This window comes from Schistocerca gregaria, chromosome 11 (genome assembly GCF_023897955.1).
Source record: "Schistocerca gregaria isolate iqSchGreg1 chromosome 11, iqSchGreg1.2, whole genome shotgun sequence".
NCBI lineage: Eukaryota > Metazoa > Arthropoda > Insecta > Orthoptera > Acrididae > Schistocerca > Schistocerca gregaria.
Window position 1 is genome coordinate 60,571,308 of NC_064930.1, and position 27,085 is coordinate 60,598,392.

The window sequence follows — 27,085 nt, forward strand, 5'->3', positions numbered from 1 at the left end:
AACGCATCTGAGTTTGTGTCAATACAGCTTTTCTTTCTGAGATAATTTACCGATTCATTCTGGTGTGTGACGAAGAATGCATTGAGTACCACAACTGTATCCGCCTTTTCCTCTTCCAGTCGCGAATGTGTTTTAGTCTCATCAAAATGTTTGAAATCAACTGAAAAACTTCACAGCCACAAGAGTGAAGTTTTCATATACAGGGTGTCCCAGCTATCTTGTCCACCCAAAATATCTCTGGAACAGTAACAGCTATTGGAAAAAGACTTTCACTGGTATCAATGTAGGGCTTGGCCCCATGAATGTACATATTTGGAAACATTCTAAAACGAAAGCATGTGTGTTTTTTAACACAAACTTATGTTTTTTAAACGGACCTAATATATATTTTCTTCAGCAATCCATAGCATGACAAAGCACATACACAATGGCGTTGATTGCATCGCAATATTCCCATTACATCCCGAGATATTGAGACGCGAAGTTGAAGCTTGAAACACCCGACATGTGCTGCTAGCGCACGTCCTGAGGCTCAGGCATGAACCATGCTGCCCGTAATTGCGATGTGATTGACATGTGTAATCACACCTCTGTTCTTATCAAGAGGTCCGAAACGAATAATACGGTCTGCTGCCATCAACTCTCATAATCACATAATGGTTTCCCTCTTGCACGTTTTATGTATCTACGTACACAATATGAACCAGTACCGATCGGTGTACACCCATCAGGTTGTCTTATTTATCTTGCACACCCAAAATAAGGTTTATCTAATGCGTTACATGACCCATCGTGCCTGTCGCACAGGGCCTGGCTCTGCTTAGTCAAGTGTCCAACGTAGTTCCCCCTACTGCCACAGTTACTTCACCTTGTTTATGATTTGCGACCCATGCAAACTCCTGTACTCCACAACCCTTCGAGCATCCCATTTGTTGTTGCTTTGGCGTGCAGTGCACCGCTCGCGAGTGTAGTTGTGCATCAGAGTAATCTAGTGACGGCACAGAGGTAGTACACATTGTGAATAAACATTGTATTGTGGAACTTATACTGTGCAGTATAATGTACACACATGAGGGTATAGTAGAAATGCTGCTGATCTATGGAGAATGTACGTTGACGGGAAATACGTTATGAGATTGCTTGTTCGTTGATAGTACTGTTAGCGAACATTATGATTATTAAGGCAATATATCTGTTTTCTACCCTACTCTACATACCTGTACTGTGCCCTGTTGGAGGTAGACGAAATGCTGTTCAGGCAGAACGACTGCACAGAAGAAGATTCCCTGACAAGCCATCGCCTTCGCGCTGGATGTTTGGTCATCTCACATCTCGTCTACATGAAACAGGAAGCTTAAATCCAAGACCTCGACGTCGTCCTAGAACACGCACAGATGAACGTGGCGAAGTTGCTGTGCTCGCTACCATAGCTGTGAATCCAGCACACTTCAAATTGAATGTGAAGTTGGTGTGTCGAAATCAAGTGCACAGCATATTCTTAGATGTCATAAATTTCATTCTTACCATGTTCATTTACACCAGGATCTTCATGGAAATGACTTCCGCAGTAGGTTAATATTTTGTCAGTGTGCTCAGCAAAAACTTCTGACTAATCAAAATTTTTTTGCAGATGTTCTCTTTACCGACGAGGCATCATTCTCCAACAAAGGAATTGTCAGTATGAGGAATATGCATTATTGGTCCGCAGACAATCCAAAATGGCTCCGTCAGGTAGAGTATCAACGTCAGTGGAAAGTTAATTTTTGGTGTGGGATTATTGGAGATACCATTATCGGACCTTTCTTTATAAATGGCAGACAATACTCCAGATTTATACAACACAATCTTTCTGTTCTCTTGGACACCGTACCTCTTTCAACTTTGTGACTAATGTTGTGGTACACAGATATGTTACAGAACTGCATCACCTCTAGCGTATGGCATAAATACCTGCTGGACGTTAATGCAGTATGGCAGCAGACCGTATTATTCGTTTCGGACCTCTTGATAAGTATGGAAGTGTGATTACGCATGTCAATCACATTGTGATTACGGCAGCATGGGGTTCATGCCTGAGCCTCAGGATGTACGCTAGCAGTGCATGTCGGGTGTTTCAAGTGACAACTTCGCGTCTTAATATCTCGGGATGTAATGGGAATATTGTGATGCAATCAACGCCATTGTGTATGTGCTTTCTCATGCTATGGATTGCTGAAGGAAAAATATAGGAGGTCCATTAAAAAAAAAAAAAACAGAAATTTGTGTGAAAAAACACATATGCTTTCGTTTTAGAATGTTTCCAAATATGTACATTCATGGGCCCCAGCCCTACATTGATACCGGTGAAAGTCATTTTCCAATAGCTGTTATTGTTCCAGATATATTTTGGGTGGACAAGATATCTGGGACACCCTGTATTTTAGCTAAAGTATCTGTTCCCATTATGACTAGCAGAAGTGCTGTTGTATCTTTTAAATACTGATTAAGAAATTGCATTGTCCTCCTTTTCCAAAAATCTGTCTCACAACAGTAGTGGGCGAGGTCCTTACACACACTAGGCTTACTGTAACTCGGCAACCAGTCGAGAACTGAGCTGAAGTTCTGCCGTTTGTATTGACATGCTTCCCAGTTGTCAGTGATTTCGGAATGGAGGATTCTAGAATATTTAGTAAGTAAAAGACGGTCTCAGGTTAGGTCTCACCGATGATGCAAAAAATACCTTTTAGATTACTCGTCGATTAAGAGCTCTGTCTGGTTTTTCGTCCTTTGGCAAGAGACTGACGTTTGGCAGTCATTGCTTCCAGAATCCACGCAACTCGTGGAGCCTTTGTTACCACAGATTTAGAGCTGTCGCGCATGCAGCACACTATGGCTTCAATTGTTCTCGCTATGTCCACATGGTATTAGTTAACTGCAGGAGCGTCAATGGAAAGAGGCCAGAACTAATCTCGCTTATAAGCCGTAACAATGCCCACATAGTACTAGGGATAGAAAGCTGGGTGAAACCCAAAGTCAGCAGCAGTGAGATTCTAAATTCCGGTCGCAGCATATGTTGTGAAGAGAGGTCAATCGCTGGTGTTTAAAGCAATGAAAAGTAAGATCACATTAGAGAAATTAGTGCAGATCCCGAATGTAAAATAATTTGTGTGAAGACAAGCTTTAAAAGTGAATCAAACAATGTAATGGAATGCTTCTATCTACACCCACCCACCTCAGCAGCAACAGTGGTGGAATAGTTTGAGGGGAACCTGGATAATATTTCACATGTATTTCCTGGCCATGTTATAGCTTTAGGTGGAAACTTTATCCCGCCATCTATACAAGGAGACTGAGGTGGCCAAAACTGGTGGTACGTCCAGAAAATCATGATAGATTTATCCAAGTGCTTGACCCAGAAACTACCTCGAGCTGTTAATTTGAGAACCGACTCGTGAAGGTAACATCTTAGGCCTGCTGGGAACAAACAGACCCGAACATTTCGAATCTGTGAGGGTAGAACAAGGAATACAAAGGAAGGTAGGGAGATCGTTCTGCTCAGCAAGAGTGACGAGAAGCTGGTTTCAGATTACCTGAGTGGTCAGCACAAGAATTTCCTCTGCAGCGCTAACTACGTGGGGTATTGGTGGAACAAGTTAAAGAGCATTGTACTGTATGCTTCAGAGAGGTGTACTGTGTGTTTCAGGCCTGGTTTCACAGCGAGACCTTTACAACACCGATTTTCATATAAGTGTTGGTCAACGCACACCAGAACATGAGAAAACAGTAAAGAAATTTCCGAGATCCGAATGTGATCGATAAAATTGAAATCAAAGAAATATTTCTGTCTGGGAGGAGCAGCATACGTTTCACATGTTGCGTTACTCTCTACATAACGAAAGTTGGTGTAAACATTCGGTTTTGTGGTTTAGGCAAGAATGTTCACGTACAACAGGGAGGCGACATTTCCCGTCGTCAAACTGCCGACGCCAACGGCCTCCCAGAGGGGAGGGGAGGGGAGGGGAGGGGACACCACACAACAGGGAGACAGAAACTATATCGGGATTATCACTTCTCATATAAAATTTGCAACAGTGTTTAGCGATTTGAGCCCCACTTCTAATCAACAATTCAAAATTCAGCTGTGATCAGACACCAGTGTCCAGCTGCCAGTGAATGTCATAATAGCCGGCTAGAGTGGCCGTGCTGTTCTGGGCGCTAAAATCTGGAGCCGAGCAACCGCTACAGTCGCAGTTTCGAATCCTGCCTCGGGCATGGATGTGTGTGATGTCCTCAGGTTAGTTAGGTTTAATTAGTTCTAAGTTCTAGGGGACTGATGACCTCAGAAGTTAAGTCGCATAGTGCTCAGAGCCATTTGAACCATTTTTTGAATGTCACAATATTACAAAGATATTTTCTCCCGCTCTACCGGTAATTTCACAGTTGCATCTCAGCACATTATACCTTTCTAGTGGCAGTCCATGGTGTACCAACAATAAACATTATTTCGATAACAACCTCTGTTTGAATTACATGCGTGTCACATTTGATGTAATTTCTGGATAGAATTCTTCGAACGACACGCATAGATACAGAATCATTGGGGACAGGCAGTACTTTGCATTCTGATGCATAAAGCATTCAGCACTTCCAATGTTCGACGCAAATGTAGAGGTCCATTCCTCCATTTTTTTCTGATAAAAGTTTTCGCGTTGCTCTACCACCAGGCCTAATTTTTCTGCTGTTCCCTGTTCAACCATAGCTGGAAATTCCTTCCTTGTCTGTACTACACAAGGCACAAGTAATACGCGCGATTTAATTTTCCTAACATATATCTTCATGCAATATACCTTCCCCAATACGATTTTGTCCAATTCTAATAAAACTGGTACTTCCAGGCTAATTTACTAACCCTTGAGGAAAACATTATATTTTGAACACAAATTCATGGAAACTAAACTGATCGAGGAGCAGGAAACTTAATGGCAGTAGGTATACCGGTGAAAGGTGTCGATGTCTGCGACGCTACTTCCCAATGTTGACAAATAAGCAATTGGACACATTTGTTGCCTTGCAACGCAAAGACAATGCCAGTTGTGTCAGCTGGAGTTAAGTGTTCCACGTTCTTATCTGTGTGACCTTTCTGTTGACAGAGCCGCAAAGCATGAATGGTGTCTCTTGGTTTTCCATCAGTGTGCTTAAGATAGAGATTTATGCTCCAAATACTGCGGTTAATATTTACAATTACTGTTAACTGTGTTAAAATTTCTACTGTTATGTGGTTCCAGCATTTCAAGGACGTACTTTTACTTCTCATATAGCTTTAATGAACATTTAAAACAGGTAAACGGCGTATGTATAACCGATCATTTTGAACGCATTTGCTTACAGGCACCTAACATACATTATTTTATCATCTACATTTATACTCCGCAAGCCACCCAACGGTGTGTGGCGGAGGGCACTTTATGTGCCACTGTCATTACCTCCCTTTCCTGTTCCAGTCGCGTATGGTTCGCGGGAAGGACGACTGTTTGAAAGCATCCGTGCGCGCTCTAATCTCTCTAATTTTACATTCGTGATCTCCTCGGGAGGTATAAGTAGGGGGAAGCAATATATTCGATACCTCATCCAGAAATGCACCGTCTCGAAAACTGGCGAGCAAGCTACCTCTCTTGCACTTGAGTTTGTTAAACATCTCCGTAACGCTATCATGGTTACCAAATAACCGTGTGACGAAACGCGCCGCTCTTCTTTGGATCTTCTCTATCTCCTCCGTCAACCCGATCTGATACGGATCCCACACTGATGAGCAATACTCAAGTATAGGTCGAACGAGTGTTTTGTAAGCCACCTCCTTTGTTGATGGACTACATTTTCTAAGGACTCTCCCAATGAATCTCAACCTGGTACCCGCCTTCCCAATAATTAATTTTATGTGATCATTCCACTTCAAATCGTTCCGCACTCATACTCCCAGATATTTTACAGAAGTAACTGCTACCAGTGTTTGTTCGGCTATCATATAATCATACAATAAAGGATCCTTCTTTCTATGTATTCGCAATACATTACATTTATCTATGTTAAGGGTCAGTTGCCACTCCCTGCACCAAGTGCCTATCCGCTGCAGATCTTCCTGCATTTCGCTACAATTTTCTAATGCTGCAGCTTCTCTGTATACGACAGCATCATCCACGAAAAGCCGCATGGAACTCTAGACACTATATACTAGGTCATTTATATATATACTGTGAAAAGCAATGGTCCCATAACACTCCCATGTGGCACGCCAGAGGTTACTTTAACGTCTGTAGACGTCTCTCCATTGATAACAACATGCTGTGTTCTGTTTGCTAAAAATTCTTCAATCCAGCCACACAGCTGGTCTGATATTCAGTAGGCTCTTACTTTGTTTATCAGGCGACAGTGTGGAACTGTATCGAACGCCTTCCGGAAGTCAAGAAAAATAGCATCTACCTGGGAGCCTGTATCTAATATTTTCTGGGTCTCATGAACAAATAAAGCGAGTTGGGTCTCACACGATCACTGTTTCCGGAATCTATGTTGATTCCGACAGAGTAGATTCTGGGTTTCCTAAAACGACATGATTTGCGCATCTGCTCGATGACCCTTCTTGAAGACTGGGACTACCTGTGCTCTTTTCCAATCATTTGGAACCTTCCGTTCCTCTAGAGCCTTGTGGTACACGGCAGTTAGAAGGGGGGCAAGTTCTTTCGCGTACTCTGTGTAGAAACGAATTGGTATCCCATCAGGTCCAGTGGACATTCCTCTGTTGAGTGATTCCAGTTGCTTTTCTATTCCTTGGACACTTATTTCGATGTCAGCCATTTTTTCGTTTGTGCGAGGATTTAGACAAGGAACTGCAGTACGGTCTTCCTCTGGGAAACAGCTTTGGAAAAAGGTGTTTAGTATTTAGGATTTTCTGTCAAGTCGGTACATAGAATTTTACTTTCGAATTCACTGAACGCTTCACGCATAGCCCTCCTTACGCTGACTTCGACATTGTTTAGCTTCTGTTTGTCTGAGAGGTTTTTGGCTGCGTTTAAACTTGGAGTGAAGCTCTCTTTGCTTTCGCAGTACTTTCCTAACTTTGTTGTTGTACCACGGTGGGTTTATCCCGTCCTTCACAGTTTTACTCGGCATGTACCTGTTTCAAATGCATTTTACGATTGCCTTGAACTTTTTCCACAAGCACTCAACTTTGTCAGTGTCGGAACAGAAATTTTCGTTTTGATCTGTTAGGTAGTCTGAAATCTGCGTTCTATTACTCTTGCTAAACAGATAAACCTTCCTCCCTTTTTTATATTCCTATTAACTTCCATATTCAGGGATGCTGCAACAGCCTTATGATCACTGATTCCCTGTTCTGCACATACAGAGTCGAAACGTTCGGGTCTGTTTGTTATCAGTAGGTTCAAGATGTTATCTCCATGAGTCAGTTCCCTGTTTAATTGCTCGAGGTAATTTTCAGATAGTGCACTCAGTATAATGTCACTCGATGCTCTGTCCCTACCACCCATCCTAAACATCTGAGTGTCCCAGTCTATATCTGGTAAATTCAAATCTCCACCTAAGACTATAACATATTGAGAAAATTTATGTGAATCTATTCCAAATTTTCTCTCAGTTGTTCTGCCACTAATGCTGCAGAGTCACGAGGTCGGTAAAAGGAGCCAATTAATAACCTAGCTCGGTTGTTGAGTGTAACCTCCACTCATAATAATTCATAGGAACTAACCACTTCTACTTCACTACAGGATAAACTACTACTAACAGCGACGAACGCTCCACCACCGCTTGCATGCAATCTATCCTTTCGAAACACTGTCTGTACTTTTGTAAAAATTTCGTCAGAATTTATCTCTGGCTTCAGCCAGCTTTCTGTACCTATAACGATTTCAGCTTTGGTGCTTTCCATCAGCGCTTAAAGTTCCGGTACTTTACCAATGCAGCTTCGACAGTTTACAATTACAATACCGATTACTGCTTGGTCCCCGCATGTCTTGACTTTGCCCCGCACCCTTTGAGGCTGTTGCCCTTTCTGTACTTGCCCGAGGCCATCTAACCTAAAAAAACCGCCCAGCCCACGCCACACAACCCCTGCTACCCGTGTAGCCGCCTGCTGTGTGTAGTGGACTTCTGACCTATCGAGCAGAACCCGAAACCCCACCCCCTTATGGCTCAAGTTGAGGAATCTGCAGCCCACACGGTCGCAGAACCATCTCAGCCTCTGATTCAGACCCTCCGCTCGCCTCTGTACCAAAGGTTCGCAGTCAGTCCTGTTGACAATGCTGCAGGCGGTGAGCTCTGTTTTCGTCCCACTAGCGAGATTGGCAATCAGATAGTTGCCGGAAGCCAGAGAGGATTTCCTCCGATACATAGCGACACACATCATTGGTGCCGACATGAGGGACCACCTGCAGATGGGTGCACCCTGTACCCTTCATGGCATCCGGAAGGACCCTTTCCACATCTGGAATGACTCCCCCCAGTATGCACACGAAGTACACATTGGTTTTCTTCCCCTCTTCTGCTGTCATATCCATAAGGGGCCCCATTACGCGCCTGATGTTGGAGCTCCCAACTACCAGTAAGCCCACCCTCTGCAACCGCCCGGATCTTGCAGACTGAGGGGCAACCTCTGGAACAGGACAAGCAGCCATGTCAGGCTGAAGATCAGTATCAGCCTGAGACAGAGCCTGAAACTGGTTCGTCAGACAATCTGGAGAGGTCTTCCGTTCAGCCCTCCGGAATGTCTTATCACTGTAGTTTCTGCCTCGACAATCGAATTGAAAACCTAGGTTGCCCAAATGTTTGCACGGTGGTTGCGTCTTCCTCTGAGAAGTAGTGCTGTGATACACTACACATTCTGGGCATGAATCCAAATAGTAGAATAGTTGCCTAGATGATGACGGACAATATATTTATCTTTAGTATCTGCTACTAGCAAAAGTTGTGTCCCCTCTCCTTCGTTTTTAAGTTGTCCATACTAGAAACATGTACTGCGCATTGGCATGAATAATGTGTACCTGATGCTACAAAACCAGAGGGGCTAGGGCTAACACATATGATAGGAATACCACTTATGTTTTCAGTAACAAAGTAAATTTTTGTAAGAAAGCACATCTGGTTCTCCAACAACGTCTATGAACGAAACGTAACTAGTGGTCAACTATTTTGTTCAAGCCAGTGCTTCGATATAAACACCGAAACGTGCAGCTAATATCTAACACCTGGAGCTTGTGGACGAACTGATCTGGATGCAGTAATTTAAAGTGTATGCTGGATTCATGGCAGACTGATGAAAATGTTTTCAACTGGTGTGGTGTTCACGATGTAGTAGTTTTGGACCCAGGCTGGGATTTCCTCTGGCAGGGCTGACCGCTCAGCGACAAAGGGTGTATCGAGGTTATTTATTTATTTATTTCATGTTCCATAGATCCATATGGGAACATATCCCTGGATGCAGAACGAGTCAAGGTTTTTTTACGTATTGTTTTGTGCACAGATACATTGATCTTATCATTAGATCAAAGAAACTGTGCTGTTTATCATATACCCTAACATGTTAGTTAAGATACGGGACGTATGAAAGAATATACAGTCATGCCTAAATTTGGGTTCAAAAATGGTTCAAATGGCTCTGAACACTATGGGACTTAACTTCTGTGGTCATCAGTCCCCTAGAACTTAGAACTACTTAAACCTAACTAACCTAAGGACTTCACACACATCAATGCCCGAGGCAGGATTCGAACCTGCGACCGTAGCAGTCGCGCGGTTCCAGACTGAAGCGCCTAGAACCACTAGACCACCGCGGCCGGCCATAAATTTGGGTATTGTTCTTCAGTTTACAAGCGTCATATACAGACATACATAAATTTGGGTAATGTATTAAGTTACACCTTACAGAGTATGATTAATCAATTGTAGAGGTCACACAGTAATGGTTAAGCACAAAGGTAGGTACAAGCCCTAGGTCTGCTGGCAGCTCGCCTTCCGTGGAGTGCGTGACTCTCGACACTGGAGACAATTTGAGGCCTATGAAAGGTGGACGTTCTTAAATCAGTGATGGGGCGGCGAGGCACGGCGACTCCAGCGCACCGAGAATTTCTCGAGCCTCCAGTGCTCAAGCAATTCTCGAGAAGCAAGCGAGAAATGGCTCGGCGGCGTGTCCCGTTGTGTGCCAGTTGGCTGCGACAACATACGCCGCGCCGCTATTGTTTTATGAATTGAATGCCGCCGCTAGACAAACACGCTCGCTGCTCGCTGTGCTCGTAACTAGTATGTCTCGGGTTTCATTGGAGTAAAGTTGTTATTCGGATCAATATGGACACTCGAAAACGAACGTTATGGTGCTGGCAGTACTTTACGGAGGATGGAGATAACGTTACTTGCAACATTTGTCGTAAAAATCTCCGTAATGTATCAAAAAATACAAGGGGCATGATTAGACATCTTAAACTGCACAATTTATCGGGCAATAAAATAGCTACTTCCATGGATACAGAGGCTCATTCCGCAAATAGTGCGAGGCAGACAAAATATCCAGGTACCTATGGTATAAAAGGTGAATTCCGTGCAAAAGTTCGTTTACTGTCCGAAGCGGTCGGCCACGCTTAAAAACTGACTTTTTAATCGTACTCCGATAACATACAACATACCCCAAAATCAAACCTATACTGTCCTAGCTTTTGCACGATACGATATGTAATTTTATTGGACTACTTGTCGAGCATAACGTATCCCCTCACAGGAGCACTGATGTAAATCTTACGTTTCTCTTCATAGAGGGAAGTAAACGGCAACAACAGCTAGCTGAAGCACTAATGGCCATGAAACAGACTATATTCAACCGCTTTCAATCGTCGAGGACACTGGTTTTCGACGTTTTCTTTCACAGTTGGACCCACAATACTCTATACCAAAGCGAAAAAAGTTGCGCCTCATGATTGAGGACGATTACCATAAACAGAAAGAGGCTGTAAACTTGGCCGTGGAAGACTTTACTTGCGTTTCTTTAACGACCGATATTTGGACCTCACTCAATAGTGAGGCATATATTGCTGTAACTGGTCATTTCATTAACACTAATTGGTGCCTGAAACCTTTAGCTCTCGAGACATTCCGTTTCACAGAAAAGCATACAGTGCTAAATATTAGTGAGGCGTTAGATAACATGATTTCAAAATGGATCATTGGAAACAAAGTTGTAAGCATCACAGCTGACAACGCCAGTAACATGACGGCAGCCGTACAACTTATTCACAGTGGCAACATACAGCGTGTTTCAAAAATGACCGGTATATTTGAAACAGCAATACAAACTAAACGAGCAGCGATAGAAATACACTGTTTGTTGCAATATGCTTGGGACAACAGTGCATTTTCAGGCAGACAAACTTTCGAAATTACTGTAGTTACAATTGTCAACAACAGATGGCGCTGCGGTCTGGGAAACTCTATAGTACGATATTTTCCACATATCCGCCATGTGTAGCAATAATATGGCGTAGTCTCTGAATGAAATTACCCGAAACATTTGACAACGTGTCTGGCGGAATGGCTTCACATGCAGATGAGATGTACTGCTTCAGCTGTTCAATTGTTCTTGGATTCTGGCGGTACACCTGGTCTTTCAAGTGTCTCCGCAGAAAGAAGTCACAGGGGTTCATGTCTGGCGAATAGGGAGGCCAATCCACGCCGCCTCCTGCATGTTCCGGATAGCCCAAAGCAATCACACGATCATCGAAATATTCATTCAGGAAATTAAAGACATCGGCCATGCGATGTGGCCGGGCACCATCTTGCATAAACCACGAGGTGTTCACAGTGTCGTCTAAGGCAGTTTGTATCGCCACAAATTCGCGAAGAATGTCCAGATAGCGTGATGCAGTAATCGTTTCGGATTTGAAAAATGGGCCAATGATTCCTTTGGAAGAAATGGCGGCCCAGACGAGTACATTTTGAGGATCCAGGGACGATGGGACTGCAACATTGGGCTTTTCGGTTCCTGATATGCTCCAGTTCTGTTTATTGACAAAGCCGTCCAGGTAAAAATAAGCTTCGTCAGTAAACCAAATGCTGCCCACATGCATATCGCCGTCATCAATCATGTGCACTATATCGTTAGCGAATGTCTCTCGTGCAGCAATGGTAGCGGCGCTGAGGGGTTGCCGCGTTTGAATTTTGTATGGATAGAGGTGTAAACTCTGGCGCATGAGACGATACGTGGACGTTGGCGTCATTTGGACCGCAGCTGCAACACGGCAAATGGAAACCCGAGGCCGCTGTTGGATCACCTGCTGCACTAGCTGCGCGTTGCCCTCTGTGGTTGCCGTACGTGGTCGCCCTACCTTTCCAGCACGTTCATCCGTCACGTTCTCAGTCCGTTGAAATTTTTCAAACAGATCCTTTATTGTATCGCTTTTCGTTCCTTTGGTTACATTAAACCTCCGTTGAAAACTTCGTCTTGTTGCAACAACACTGTGTTCTAGGCGGTGGAATTCCAACACCAGAAAAATCCTCTGTTCTAAGGAATAAACCATGTTGTCCACAGCACACTTGCACGTTGTGAACAGCACACGCTTACAGCAGAAAGACGACGTACAGAATGGCGCACCCACAGAATGCGTTGTCTTCTATATCTTTCACATCACTTGCAGCGCCATCTTTTGTTGTAAATTGTAACTACTGTAATTTCGAAAGTTTGTCCGCCTGAAAATGTACTGTTGTCCCAAGCATATTGCAACAAACGGTGTATTTCTATCGCTGCTTGTTTAGTTTTTATTGCCGTTTCAAATATACCGGTCATTTTTGAAACACCCTGTAGATATGCAACATGTGCCTTGTTTAGCACACACTATTAATTTAGTTGTGGAAAGTTCTTTGAGCAGCAACAGTGAGCTCTGCATAATGCGGGAAAAGGCCAGAAAAATTGTTAGCTATTTTAAAACAAGTTGCAATGCTAATGAAAGAATCCAAGATATCCATGATCTAATTGAAAAAACCTTTTCATAAATTGATTCAGGAAACCCAAACCCTATGGAAAAGTACGTTTTATATGCTACAACGTCTAGTGGAGCGAAAGGAATGCATTGCAGCCGGTTTATCAACTTTGTAGTCAGGTGTAGAGAACCTCACAGCTGACGAGTGGCGAATTTTGAGCGAATGTTTATGTGTACTGGGGCCATTTGAAGTGGTGACTGAAAACTATACCTCTCTTTCGAAAGCTTTTCCAATAAACAGGCAGCTAATCCTAACCATATGCAATGGGAAGTGGGCTCCACGACAGCGCAAGAGCTACAGCAACATATGCACAACTCATTAATAGCCCGGCTAGGATTAATAGAAACAAACAAAGTACATACCGTTGCCTCAGTTCTCTACCCAAGATTCAAAACGTTACCATTTACGAATCCCATTCATTCAAAACATGCCATTGCAAGCCTAATTACAGAGTGCACAAATGTGGTAGAGACCGTGCGATCTACTCATTCGGCTGCTAACGACATAGCCACAGGTACCATGTCGTACAAATGCCAGTAGTTCCTTATAGGCTTCTTTCGATGAAGTCGTTTCCAATAAACGTCTAATGGGAAACAGTTTTGATAGCATAGACCTGGAGGTACAACGATATTTGGAAGAACCATACCTACAACACACGGATAATCTTTTACACTGCTGGAAAGAAAATGAAATGTTACCCGGGTCTAGCTGTCGTGGCAAAAAAAAAAAAAAAAAAAAAAAAAAAAAAAAAAAAAAAAAAAAAAAAAATCTTGCAACTTCTGTTCCCAGTGAAAGAATATTTTCGAAAACAGGACTACTTATAAACAAACAAAGAAGCAGACTAAAAGGCCAATTGGTTATTAAAATCATATTTCTAAACAAAAATCGACGGCAGTGTAGCAATGGGATGTAAAAATGCCTTCTGCTGAACAACTTTCGTTTCCGTTCTTTCTTCATTAAGTAAACGCATGTACGCAGTTACTGTATATAAAAGGCTATAGCACTTCTTTAAACATGCATGTACAAGGAAATTCATTTTGTAAGAATAAAGCTTCTGTTTTATGCGAATTCTGTGCTTTGTTTTAAACAACAATTCTATGATTTTTGTCTTATGAGACATATACTAATACTTCAGTACACATTAATAACGTTAGTACAGTTGATATCAGTCACAGAATTTCAAAGTTTTCCTCACAGAATTTCAAAGTTTTCCGAGCACGTACGACGAGTACGATCGCTGCGGCTCAGTGCTTCGTGTACTGAAGATTTACGCAATTTCTCAGAGAGCGCAGCACTGTCAACTTCTAGAGCGTACCCGAGAAATTGTCGAGGAATTGCCTTCGCGTCGCGCATTTCTCGAGTGCGATCATAGCCCACCCCTATCCCAAATACACTCCTGGAAATGGAAAAAAGAACACATTGACACCGGTGTGTCAGACCCACCATACTTGCTCCGGACACTGCGAGAGGGCTGTACAAGCAATGATCACACGCACGGCACAGCGGACACACCAGGAACCGCGGTGTTGGCCGTCGAATGGCGCTAGCTGCGCAGCATTTCTGCACCGCCGCCGTCAGTGTCAGCCAGTTTGCCGTGGCATACGGAGCTCCATCGCAGTCTTTAACACTGGCAGCATGCCGCGACAGTGTGGACGTGAACCGTATGTGCAGTTGACAGACTTTGAGCGAGGGCGTATAGTGGGCATGCGGGAGGCCGGGTGGACGTACCGCCGAATTGCTCAACACGTGGGGCGTGAGGTCCCCACAGTACATCGATGTTGTCGCCAGTGGTCGGCGGAAGGTGCACGTGCCCGTCGACCTGGGACTGGACCGCAGCGACGCACAGATGCACGCCAAGACCGTAGGATCCTACGCAGTGCCGTAGGGGACCGCACCGCCACTTCCCAGCAAATTAGGGACACTGTTGCTCCTGGGGTATCGGCGAGGACCATTCGCAACCGTCTCCATGTAGCTGGGCTACGGTCCCGCACACCGTTAGGCCGTCTTCCTCTCACGCCCCAACATCGTGCAGCCCACCTCCAGTGGTGTCGCGACAGGCGTGAATGGAGGGACGAATGCAGACGTGTCGTCTTCAGCGATGAGAGTCGCTTCTGCCTTGGTGCCAATGATGGTCGTATGCGTGTTTGGCGCTGTGCAGGTGAGCGCCACAATCAGGACTGCATACGACCGAGGCACACAGGGCCAACACCCGGCATCATGGTGTGGGGAGCGATCTCCTACACTGGCCGTACACCTCTGGTGATCGTCGAGGGGACACTGAATAGTGCACGGTACATCCAAACCGTCATCGAACCCATCGTTCTACCATTCCTAGAACGGCAAGGGAACTTGCTGTTCCAACAGGACAATGCACGTCCGCATGTATCCCGTGCCACCCAATGTGCTCTAGAAGGTGTAAGTCAACTACCCTGGCCAGCAAGATCTCCGGATCTGTCCCCCATTGAGCATGTTTGGGACTGGATGCAGTGTCGTCTCACGCCGTCTGCACGTCCAGCACGAACGCTGGTCCAACTGAGGCGCCAGGTGGAAATGGCATGGCAAGCCGTTCCACAGGACTACATCCAGCATCTCTACGATCGTCTCCATGGGAGAATAGCAGCCTGCATTGCTGCGAAAGGTGGATATACACTGTACTAGTGCCGACATTGTGCATGCTCTGTTGCCTGTGTCTATGTGCCTGTGGTTCTGTCAGTGTGATCATGTGATGTATCTGACCCCAGGAATGTGTCAATAAAGTTTCCCCTTCCTGGGACAATGAATTCACGGTGTTCTCATTTCAATTTCCAGGAGTGTACATATATGATGTGTAATTATTCAAGAAAAGGTGGTAGAACACAACCAAGCATTTCAAATAATCACAGCAGTGCCATGTGTCTACCAAATGTCAACCAGAACTGTATCAATAAAAACACAGAAGTTGGAGACTACAGCAAAACCAATACCATTTCAAGTATTAAACGATTTAGTCAAGCACCCTAAACCATCTTGTGGATAAGAGCTATCAACGCAACAAGTAAAATGCTTCTTTCCTGCATTGTTAAGTTTATGTATTTTATTGTGGAAAAGTGTCAAATCATTAGACTACATTCACATTCACTCAGCGAAATAAAGTTATCTATGTTTAGTATTTAGTCTAACCTAATTTTTGTTGTTTCATTACAGGAGATTGTATGCTAGATTTATATGTACACTCAAGGGAAGAAAATCGCGACATCCAAAATTTAGTAGTGTAGAGTAACGAAATTTCAGGAATACATTTGTCTAGGCAATATATCGCGATTAATATTTCAAAGTCACAGATTAATGTAAATGCAAGATAAGCCATTGCAAAAGTGAATTTCTGATACATTAATAACCGCCAGAACGCTGAATGCAAGAATGCTAACGTGCATGCACTGTGTTGTAGGGGTGCTGGATGTCAGTTTGTTGGCTGGAGTATGTATGTCCCCAGTAGAAACATTACAAAAACTTGAAAGTGTTAGTTGAAAAAAAAAAGAATATTGGATTATGTGTGAACACTAACCGCTCAGATGATATGTAATTTTCTCTCACCGGTATTATTATTATTATTATTATTATTATTATTATTATTATTATTATTATTATTATTATTACCATCATCATCATCATAAAATAAAATTCAGTATGTCATTTTCGAGTGCAAAGAATAAAAAAGATGCAGACTGACAATAATAGACCACTTAGATGGAAAAGAAACCATCTTTTGTCATCTTTTATCCGGTCTCTCCCTCCCTCCCTCCCTCCCTCCCTCCCTCCCTCCCTCCCTCCCCCCCCTCCCTCTCTCTCTCTCTCTCTCTCTCGTCTTAGGTAAGGTAGTCGGACATCTTGGCGAGTGCTGTTGAATGTAGGCATTATTGTACTTGTAATCAGATAATATATTAGTTTCATGCTATTATTCACTTTTAATTGTAAGAGGTGAGCTCTATCTAATGACCACTTCCTTTGAATCTCAGTAATTCACCCACTTCAGTTATAATACACATTTTTTTCCACAGATGCCAGCCGCTGCAACGGAAGACATAGCTTTAAGATTTTTAATTTCAGTTTAACAGCCAAAATCCAGAGCCACGACCCAGACTACAGTGCATCACGAAAGAAAATGGTAAAGAATTATTCTCTCGCGCCTGTCTCGGCAAACACAAATAATAATCAGAGGTCTCATGGTTGAGCAGAAACATTTAGCCGAGGCAAGAACCTAAAGAAGTTTATTTCATTTTTCAACTTATATCTAACGTGTCTTACAATCATTAACGTGATTAATCACTTTGCTAAGGAGTAACTTTCATTGAACAAACAGTCTTCCAGAAAGCAATTTCATTCAAATCAAAGAAAAAAATCAAAATTAAATTAATAACCAAATTAGCAGTTAATTTTGAGAAAAGCCCACCACGTAATAACAACATCCATATAAAGGAAAGAGAAAAATATTTTGTTGTTTGTTGTTGTTTGTTGTTGTTGTTGTGGTCTTCAGTCCTGAGACTGGTTTGATGCAGCTCTCCATGCTACTCTATCCTGTGCAAGCTTCTTCATCTCCCAGTACCTACTGCAACCTACATCCTTCTGAATCTGCTTAGTGTATTCATCTCTTGGTCTCCCTCTACGATTTTTACACTCCACGCTGCCCTCCAATACTACATTACTGATTCCTTGATGCCTCAGAACATGTCCTACAAACCGATCCTTTCTTCTGGTCAAGTTGTGCCACAAGCTCCTCTTCTCACCAATTCTATTCAATACCTCCTCATTAGTTATGTGATCTACCCATCTAACCTTCGGCATTCTTCTGTAGCACCACATTTCGAAAGCTTCTATTCTCTTCTTGTCCAAACTATTTATCGTCCATGTTTCTCTTCCGTACATGGCTACACTCCATACAAATACTTTCAGAAACGACTTCCTGACACTTAAATCTATACTCGATGTTAACAAATTTCTCCTCTTCAGAAACGCTTTCCTTGCCATTGCTAGTCTACATTTTATATCCTCTCTACTTCGACTATCATCAGTTATTTTGCTCCCCAAATAGCAAAACTCCTTTACTACTTTAAGTGTCTCATTTCCTAATCTAATTCTCTCAGCATCACCCGACTTAATTCGACTACATTCCATTATCCTCGTTTCGCTTTGTTGATGTTCATCTTATATCCTCCTTTCAAGACACTATCCATTCCGTTCAACTGCTCTTCCAAGTCCTTTGCTGTCTATGATAGAATTATAATGTCATCGGCAAACCTCAAAGTTTTTATTTCTTCTCTATGGATTTTAATTCCTACATAGACGATAGGCTGCAACTCTGTCTCACTCCCTGCCCAACCACAGCTTCCCTTTCATGCCCCTTGACTCTTATAACTGCCATCTGGTTTCTGTACTAATTGTAAATAGCCTTTCGCTCCCTGTATGTGACCCCTGCCACTTTCAGAGTTTGAAAAAGAGTGTTCTAGTCAAAAGCTTTCTGTAAGTCTACTAATGCTAAAAACATAGGTTTGCCTTTCCTTAATCTAACTTCTAAGCTCGACTACATTTCTATGGAATCCAAACTGATCTCCCCCAAGGCTGGTTCTATCAGTTTTTCCATTCATCTGTAAAGTATTCGTGTTAGTAATAAACACCCATGACCTATTATACTGATAGTTATGTAATTTTCGTACATGACAACACCTGCTTTCTTTGGGATTAGAGTTACTACATTCTTCTTGAAATCTGAGTGTAAATACGCCTGTCTCATACATCTTGCTGATCTGATGGTAGTTTTATCCTGACTGGCTCTTCCTAAGCTATCAGTAGTTCTAGTGGAATGTTGCCTACCTCTGGGGAGTTTCAGTGCTCTGTCAAGTTCTTCATGCAGTATCATATCGCTTATCCCATTTTCATCTACATCCTCTTCCATTTCCATAATGTTGCCCACGAGTACGTCACATTTTTATAGACCCTTTATATGCTCCTTCCACCTTTCTGCTTTTGCTTAGATTTGGTTTTCTATCTAAGCTCTTGATGTTCATACAAGTGGTTCTCTTGTCTCCAATGGTCTCTTTAATTTTCCTCTAGGCAGTATCTATCTTACCCCTAGTGAGATAAGCCTCTACATCTTTACATTTGTCCTCTAGCCATCCCTGCTTAGCCACTTTGTACTTCTTGTCAATGTCATTTTTGAGACGTTTGTATTCCTTTTTGTCTGCTTCATTTACTGCATTTTTGTATTTTCTCCTTTCATCAATTAAATTCAATATTTCTTCTGTTACCCAAGGATTTCTACTAGCCTTCATCTTTTTTCCTAGTTCCTCCTCTTCTGCCTTCACTACTTCATCCCTCAAAGCTACCCATTCTTCTTCTACTGTATTTGTTTCCCCCATTCCTGTCAGTTCCCTCTTATGCTCTTCCTGAAACTCTGTACAAGCTCTGGTTCTTTCAGTTTATCCAGGTCCCATCTCTTTAAATTCCCACCTTTTTGCAGTTTCTTCAGTTTTAATTTACAGCTCATAATCGATAAATTGTGGTCAGATTCCACATTTGTCCCCGAAAATCTTACAATTTAAAACCTGGTTCTTAAATCTCTGTCTTGCCATTATATAACCTATCTGAAATCTTCTAGTGTCTCTAGGCTTCTTCCACATATACAGCCTTCTTTCACGATTCTGAAACCAAGTGTTAGCTATGATTAAGTTATGCTGTGCACAAAATTCTACCAGGTGGCTTCGTCTCTCATTCCTGGCCCCTGGTCCATGTTTACCTACTACTTTTATTCTCTTTATTTTCCTACTATCAAATTCCAGTCCCCCATAACAATAAAATTTTCGGCTCCCTTCACTCTCTGAATAAGTTTTTTAACACAATACATTTCTTCAATCTCTTCGTTATCTGCGGAGCTAGTTGGCATATAATCTGGTACTAGTGTGGTAGGGCTGGGCTTCATGTATACCTTGGCTTCAATAATGCGTTCACTATGCTATTCGTAGTAGTTTACCCATGGTCCTATTTTCTTAATCATTATTAAACCTACTCCTGCTTTACCCCTGTTTGATTTGCTATTTATAATCCTGTATTCACCTGACCAGAAGTCTTGTTCCTCCTGCCACCAAATTTCACTGATTCCCACTATATTTAATCTAACCATTTCCCTTTTTACATTTTCTAACATACTTGCCTGATTAAGGGATCTGACATTCCAAACTCTGACCCACAGAACGCCAGTTTTCTTGAAGAAATTAGTAGTTAATAAACAAACCTCCAAAAACTACACTTAGTATCAGAGACAACTGCTTTGAAAAGCCTTTCCCGAGCACTTTTACAGGAGTGTTTCCAGGTACTATCCTGAATATAGGGAAAAATTTCAAACCTTCAGCTAGTGTTCACTACTATGATTTGTAATTTGTTTAAAGATGTTAATGACTGTGTAATTTATCCTTTAACTTATTGTGTAAATAAATCTCTAGATGAAAGTAAGTTCCTTGAAAAACTAAAAAATTTTTAGAGTTGTGCCCATATATAAAAAAGTTGAAAAGAACTGTCCTACTAACTATAGGGCCATATCCGTAACTCCCTTTTTTCAAAAATTTTTGAAAGAATAATGTATTAAAATTTAGTGTTTATTTGGGAAAATCACATATAATTAGTGATAAACAATTTGGATTCCGGAAAGGTAAATCCACAACTGACTCAGTGGATTCCCAAGTAAAATTTGTCCTAGTTGTGTTCGAGGCTAGGGGCTATGTTCCGGCTATGTTTTGTGACCTGAGCAGACCTTTGATTATGTAGAGCATAATACTTTGTTGAATGAGCTACTCTATTACGGTTTTGATGGCAACAATATAAATATGTTTAAATCTTTCCTAGAGAACTGCCAACAAGTTGTGTGCATTGGTAGACAGAAGTCAAATTTGGTTTATATTAGGTCTAGAGTGCCACAAGGGTCAGTGCTTGGATCTTTATTGTCTCTGTCAATGACTAATGATCCCCTCCCAGAGGACGCCACCTCATCATAGGCACCTCTAGTGCTGGGTGGAAGGGTTTGTGTGCTCTGATGAGGTTGGAAGCTGTATCAGTGGTAGTGTAGCTACTGGCAGGGTCACCTAAGCCGGAGTGAACTTGACTGAGTGTGTCCCTCATCATAGGATAGAGGCGACTCCATAGGCTAGGTCGTCAACCCCTCTAGGGAAGCTAACCCCAAAATGAAAACCTGGTCCTCCCAAGTTGGAGGTTGAGCGCAGGGTTGATGCCCCTGCCTTGTAAAAAATCTGTTGTTGTGAGTAATTCAACAAGGAATGACAGACTGCCCCTACATAGACATATTATGCTGAGAAACAGGAATATGGATTTATTGACACTTATATTTGGAACATGGAGCGTGCGCAAGCTGTTTCATACAGGAGTGATGAATAGTGTTTGCGGAAGAGGTGCTAAGGTGTGGAATGGGAGATGTTGCACCGCAGGAAATCAGGTGGAAGGTATTAATAAGCAGATTTTCTCGATGTACCATTCAGGGAAAGATGAAAGACATGGGGAATATGGAGTTGGGTTTATAGTCTCCAAGGATATGCGTAGATCAGTTATCGACTTCACCACATATAATGAAAGAATATGTACTCTCCGTGTGAAAGGCAAATTTCATAGTGTGACCTTTGTTAATGTACACTCCTGGAAATGGAAAAAAGAACACATTGACACCGGTGTGTCAGACCCACCATACTTGCTCCGGACACTGCGAGAGGGCTGTACAAGCAATGATCACACGCACGGCACAGCGGACACACCAGGAACTGCGGTGTTGGCCGTCGAATGGCGCTAACTGCGCAACATTCGTGCACCGCCGCCGTCAGTGTCAGCCAGTTTGTCGTGGCATACGGAGCTCCATCGCAGTCTTTAACACTGGTAGCATGCCGCGACAGCGTGGACGTGAACCGTATGTGCAGTTGACGGACTTAGAGCGAGGGCATATAGTGGGCATGCGGGAGGCCGGGTGGACGTACCGCCAAATTGCTCAACACGTGGGGCGTGAGGTCTCCACAGTACATCGATGTTGTCGCCAGTGGTCGGCGGAAGGTGCAAATGCCCGTCGACCTGGGACCGGACCGCAGCGACGCACAGATGCACGCCAAGACTGTAGGATCTTACGCAGTGCCACAGGGGACCACACCGCCACTTCCCAGCAAATTAGGGACACTGTTGCTCCTGGGGTATCGGCGAGGACCATTCGCAACCGTCTCTATGAAGCTGGGCTACGGTTCCGCACACCGTTAGGCCGTCTTCCGCTCACACCCCAACATAGTGCAACCCACCTCCAGTGGTGTCGCGACAGGCGTGAATGGTTGGACGAATGGAGACGTGTCGTCTTCAGCGATGAGAGTCGCTTCTGCCTTGGTGCCAATGATGGTCGTATGCGTGTTTGGCGCTGTGCAGGTGAGCGCCACAATCAGGACTGCATATGACCGAGGCACACAGGGCCAACACCCGGCATCATGGTGTGGGGAGCGATCTCCTACACTGGCCGTACACCTCTGGTGATTGTCGAGGGGACACTGAATATTGCACGGTACATCCAAACCGTCATCGAACCCATCGTTCTACCATTCCTAGACCGGCAAGGGAACTTGCTGTTCCAACAGGACAATGCACGTCCGAATGTATCCCGTGCCACCCAACGTGCTCTAGAAGGTGTAAGTCAACTACCCTGGCCAGCAAGATCTCCGGATCTGTCCCCCATTGAGCATGTTTGGGACTGGATGAAGCATCGTCTCACGCGGTCTGCACATCCAGCACGAACGCTGGTCCAACTGAGGCGCCAGGTGGAAATGGCATAGCAAGCCGTTCCACAGGACTACATCCAGCATCTCTACGATCGTCTCCATGGGAGAATAGCAGCCTGCATTGCTGCGAAAGGTGGATATACACTTTACTAGTGCCGACATTGTGCATGCTCTGTTGCCTGTGTCTATGCGCCTGTGGTTCTGTCAGTGTGATCATGTGATGTATCTGACCCCAGGAATGTGTCAATAAAGTTTCCCCTTCCTGGGACAATGAATTCACGGTGTTCTTATTTCAATTTCCAGGAGTGTGTATGCACCAACGGAAGAATCAGATGAAGATACTGTAGACATCTTCTGTGATCAACTGCGGGAGGTGTGTGCAGAATATCCAGATATGATCCCAAAACAGTTGTTGGCGACTATAATGGAAAACTGGGAAAGGAAGAGGCATTCAGAAGTGTGTTTGGCAAGGAAAGTATGCATGATAAAACTAATAATAATGGTATGAGGCTTGCCCAGTTTGCTTCTGCAAACAAGTTGAAGGCAGTAAGTACCCGTTTTTCAAGGAAAAATGTCTACAAAGGGACATGCAAAATACCAGAAACAAATGAAGCAAACCAAATAGACCATATATTGGTATCAAAGAGGTAGGCATCCACACGTAAAATGTGCACACTTTCCAAGGAGCTAATTCTGATTCTGACCATTACTTACTAGGAACCAAAGTGAGACAGAAACTTCCCATAGCTGCCAGAGGAAGTAGTACCAGACTAAAGGAATGGGATATAGAGCAACTGAAAGATAGGTCTGCTGCTGTTCAGGAGTACCCTAACAGATTGAGACAGGAGCTACTAAGAAAAGACGGTGGTAATGCAGTAGACAAAGAATGGAACTCTATTAAAGATGTTATTAGGACATCAGCACATGAAATACTGAAAGAAGTGAGGAGACTTAGGGATAAAGACTAGTATGATGAATGTAGACAGGCAGTGGAACAGATAAAGGAAGCAAGGCTGAAATGCTTGCAGCAGAATACTAGATCAAAGCAGGCATTATATAATGAAAAGAGAATAGAGGCAGCAAGGGTATGTAGGAGGAGAAAAGGGGAAATCATGAAGAGAAAGATAGAGGAGATGGAAGAACAGTGTAAAAGGAATGAAAGCCGAAAGTACTACAAGAAAGGAAATCAAGAATATAGACCAAAAATAACAGCTCTTGAAAGGACAAAGAGAGAAATTTGTTGACTGATAAACAAGATGTTCTGGGTTGATAGAGACAATATTTCAGGGGATTTTGGAGGGCAATCCTACCAGGAATGAGCAGCCACTCCATTATACCATAGATCCTGAAACAGAGGAACCAACATTAGAGGAAGTATGGCAGGTAGTGCATTGTTTAAAAAATTATAAAGCACCAGGAACTGATAAAATAATTGCAGAACTGCTAAAATAAAGTGGGGGAACTGACCTTCGTTAGAGGATCCGCTAACTTATTCAGTTGATATGGATTCAGGAATGAATTCCAAAAGAATGGACTTCAGGTGTAATCCAACCAATACACAAGAAAAGATACAAGACGTGCCGTTCAAATTACCTTGCTGAATGTAACCTATCAGATCTTCTTTAGTATTATCTACAACATGTTAGCACCATATGCAAAGAGAGATTTTTGGGGAGTGTCAGTACGGATTTTGGTCTAATAGATCAACAACACACCAAAACTTTGCGTTGAGGTAAATACCTGAAAAGGCACATGAATATAACATTGAGCTTCATAACCTTTGTGAAGACTTCAATCACGCCTTTGATAGTCTAGATGGAGCACAAATGCTAAATGATTTGCTGCTACTTGGTATACGATCGGGGTATGTGTCACTTATTCAAGCAACATTGGCTGGTTCCAAGGCTGCAGTGCGAATGGTTGGAGAACTGAGCAATTGGTTTAGCATTTGTAAAGGTTTCAGACAAGGGGACGCACTCTCTACAATGGTTTTCAAACTGACCCTCTAAGCAGCCATGCATAAGCTTCAGATATATAGTCACAAAGTCGACTCAAATATGTGCATATGCCAATAATGTAACTATTATTAATAGAAGAAAGGCATCACTAGAGAGGACAATATGTGAGATAAAAGAAGAGGCCTTTGTATAAATGAAACGAAGACTATGTACATGAACTTCACCAGGAAGGAAAAGAATAACTTGGATAGATTATCAGCAGACGGTTTCAATTTTGAACATGTGCAGAGCTTCGACTATTTGGGCTCTAATATTAACAGCACAAATTCCATGTTAAGTGAAATGTTGTTGTTGTTGTCTTCAGTCCTGAGACTGGTTTGATGCACCTCTACATGCTACTCTATCCTGTGCAAGCTTCTTCATCTCCCAGAACCTACTGCAACCTGCATCCTTCTGAATCTGTTCGTTGTATTCATCTCTTGGTCTCCATCTACGATTTTTACCCTCCACGCTGCCCTCCTATATTAAATAGATGGTCCCTTGATGCCTCAGAATATGCTCTACCAACCGATCCCTTCTTCTAGTCAAGTTGTGCCACAAATTTCTCTTCTCTCCTATTCTATTCAATAGCTACTCATTAGTTATGTGATCTACCCATCTAATCTTCAGCATTCTTCTGTAGTACCACATTTCGAAAGCTTCTATTCTCTTCTTGTCTAAACTACCTATCGTCCACATTTCACTTCTATACATGGCTACACTCCATACAAATACTTTCAGAAACGACTTCCTGTCACTTAAATCTATACTCGATGTTAACAAATTTCTCTTCTTCAGAAACGCTTTCCTATCCATTGCCAGTCTACATTTTATATCCTCTCTACTTCGACCATCATCAGTTATTTTGCTCCCCATATAGCAAAACTCATTTACTACTTTAAGCGTCCTCATTTCCTAATCTAATTCCCTCAGTATCACCCGATTTAATTTGACTACATTCCATTATCCTCGTTTTGCTCTTGTTGGTGTTCATCTTATAACTTTCTTTCAAGACACTGTCCATTCCGTTCAGCTGCTCTTCCAGGTCCTTTGCTGTCTGTGACAGAATTACAATGTCAACGGTGAACCTCAAATTTTAAAACTGCAAATCGCAAGTGGTAATAGATGCTCCCATGTTTAAGAAATTGTTGGCCTTTAGCTTAGTAAATAGGCAGCTGAAGCTGCAACTATATAAGGCCAGCTGTAACCTACGGATGCGAAACATGGATGCTAACAAGTGTTGATGAGCAAGAGCTCAGGATATTTGAACATAGACTGCTACATAAGATCTGTGGGGCAATCCAGATTAATAATGGTTTCTGGAAATCTAAAATGAGTACTGAGCTGGACCGCCTCATATAAGGAGCTGACACCATAAGAATTATAAAAAGTAAAAGAACAGCCTGACTTGGGCCTGTCCTCAGGATGGATTCTGGAAGAACAACAAAAAAGAGTTTTCAGTGGAGGCCAGCCGGAACAAGACAGAAAAGAAGGCCACGAAAACAATGGATAGATGATGTGGAAGAAGATATAAAATCTCTCAGAGTCCGAGGACAGCGAAGAACGGCGCTGGAGACGGCAGAATGGAAGAAACTACTTGACGAGGTTAAAACCTACACAGGGTTGTAATGCCATGAGAAGAAGAGGATGGTTAATGATCTACCTTTATTCATAAATTCTCTCACACTATTGCATGCTGATGACACACTTTTCTAAATAAAAGCACAGATCTAGGCACAAAGAAAACATTGACAAATAATACCCTTGCTCAATCTTCATTACAGTTCAGAGCGAATGGTTTTTTTGCTGAAAGTAAAACCCAGCAACTTTACATTAGCTTGACAGAGATCCCTAACCATCAGGAACTAGAAAGTGTTAAAATTTTAGGTGTTACTACTGATAACAAATTTACCCGGCAACCACACATCAAAAATATATCAGGTAGACTTTCGAGAGTTATTTATTTAATTAGGAATTTAAAAAGATATGTTCCAGATAACTACGTAAAATCAGCATATTTTGCTTTCTTGCAAAGCATTATATCTAGTGGAATTTTATTATGGGGTAGTAATTGTCACGTAAATTATATTTTACCATTGCAGAAGAAAGTGTTGAGAATAATTACTGATTCCAGTAAATCAGAACACCGTAAACATCTGTTTGTTAATTTGCAATGTGTAACAGTAGTAAACCTATTCTCAGGGAAACATTTAATTATAAGATCTATTAGAAACGATGTTTCAAAATTTGTATTGAGAAGTGATGTTCTTATCTGTAATACTAGAAACAGAACGTGTG